The sequence below is a fragment of the Hippocampus comes genome, unplaced genomic scaffold (assembly GCF_001891065.2).
Source record: "Hippocampus comes isolate QL1 unplaced genomic scaffold, H_comes_QL1_v1.1 scaffold132, whole genome shotgun sequence".
In the NCBI taxonomy this organism is placed as follows: Eukaryota; Metazoa; Chordata; class Actinopteri; order Syngnathiformes; family Syngnathidae; genus Hippocampus; species Hippocampus comes.
This window is the reverse complement of record NW_017805467.1, coordinates 3173921-3175569: the sequence shown is the minus strand read 5'-3', so window position 1 is coordinate 3175569 and position 1649 is coordinate 3173921. Positions and strand designations below refer to the sequence as shown.

At 43.9% G+C, this 1649-nt stretch overlaps 1 long non-coding RNA gene across 1 annotated transcript; it reads left to right on the top strand.

Annotated features, from left to right (window-relative positions):
• The first annotated feature begins 316 nt into the window (after nucleotides 1-316).
• LOC109518974 (uncharacterized) lies at nucleotides 317-800 on the top strand. Its single transcript, XR_002168853.1, has 2 exons — nucleotides 317-627; nucleotides 704-800. It is a non-coding gene; the product is annotated as an uncharacterized LOC109518974 (long non-coding RNA).
• The last annotated feature ends 849 nt before the right edge of the window (nucleotides 801-1649 follow it).

Sequence of the window (1649 nt, the reverse complement as noted above, 5' to 3'; positions counted from 1 at the left end):
TAACAAGAGTTGCAGCGCGTTTCATTATTAATATATTTGATCGCGTTATGCAATTGCGTCATACCTCGAGTAATAACACATACTGTGCTAATAATATTTCAGAATTAGATTGCGATCGACAGATGCTTTATTAATCCAGTGAGAGTCATATTAATGTCATTAACGAATGAATCATTTGCAAAGAAAGCGTTTTGATCCAGCTCCTGTACACAATCCACGATGTCATCCTTGTCAGGTATTTAGAAAATACATACGTAAAAGATATAGATTTAAAAATGATTAGGAATAGTAGTAATATCGGAAAAAAAGGCGACCGGACCAGTGTTTCCACATAGGTGATTCAACAGCAGCACAATAATACAATTCTGAGAAGCATTACAGCGACATATAAATGTGTCCGACACGATTCCTTACCGGTTAACGTTGTGGCTGGTGACATTATCATGTTAACATTTTCACTGTGTTACAGTTATTGCCGTTTCAATGTTTCTGAGAATATTACAGATTCATTATGTTCATTTCTCACCGAGCTGTCCATCTGACCTTTTTTTGTTCTCAGACAAAGGTCTTTGGTGTGCCCTTGGAGCGCTTACCATGTTCTCAGATGGAGTATGGGAGTGTCCCTTGGTAAGTGAATACACTCATTTGCTTGCATTGAGTATTGGTCAAATTGCAAGTATGAAACATATCCCCGTTCTCCTAGTTTTCTGGTGGATGCATGCATGAAGTTGCTGGAGCATGTCGACACAGAGGGCCTGTTCAGAATATCTGGCTCTCTTGCTCGCCTGAAGACACTGCAGGTGAGTGATTGGTTGACCGTGCTGACCCCATGAGAGGTCTTTCAGACGTTAATTTTTGTTGTATATGTCCAGAAAAAAATGGATTCTGGTGAGGAGCGCTTGTGTTCCTGTCTTCCTTGTGATGTGGCCAGCCTGGTGAAGCAATTCTTCAGGGAGTTGCCAGAACCTGTGCTACCCACCGAGATGCAGGAGGCCTTCCTCAAGGCACAGCATCTCCCCACCAAGGAGGCCCGCACCTGCGCCACCATGCTGCTCTCTTGCGTCCTCCCTGACACCAACCAAAGTGTCATGCGTCACTTTGCTGAGTTCCTGCAAAAAGTGTCCAAGAGGTGCTTACATTTTTGTGATTCTGATTCAGGAAGGACTTTTTCTCTCGGTGTGCTAATCCTCGCTATCTGGGTTTGATTCCAGGAGTGCAAAGAATAAGATGGACTGCACTAACCTGTCGCTAGTCTTGGCTCCCACCCTCCTCCAGTCCGGAGGAGTTAGAAAGATGAACGGCAACACAGAGAAACGCCTGCAACTGGAGAGGGATGTCCTTCACTGCTTCATAGAGAACGCCCACAACATTGGTAACACTGCACATAACTCAGCTGCTCGTCTTCACGGCCTCAGTCTTGTTGAGATCTAATTTCTTTGCTTTTGCTGCATGTTACAGGGAATCTGCCACAAATGCTTGAACAGAAGCTTTCCGCCACGATGGACTGTGAGCCAGCAGTGGCCAGTTTCATAGGTAATTGTTGAAAGTTCCGTTTTGGCCCCATCACGTGTATACTTTCTGGCCAAGTCATTTGTTGCAATCATTGCTTTTTTTTTTTAATTCAAGACAACATTTTCTCATATCCGCAA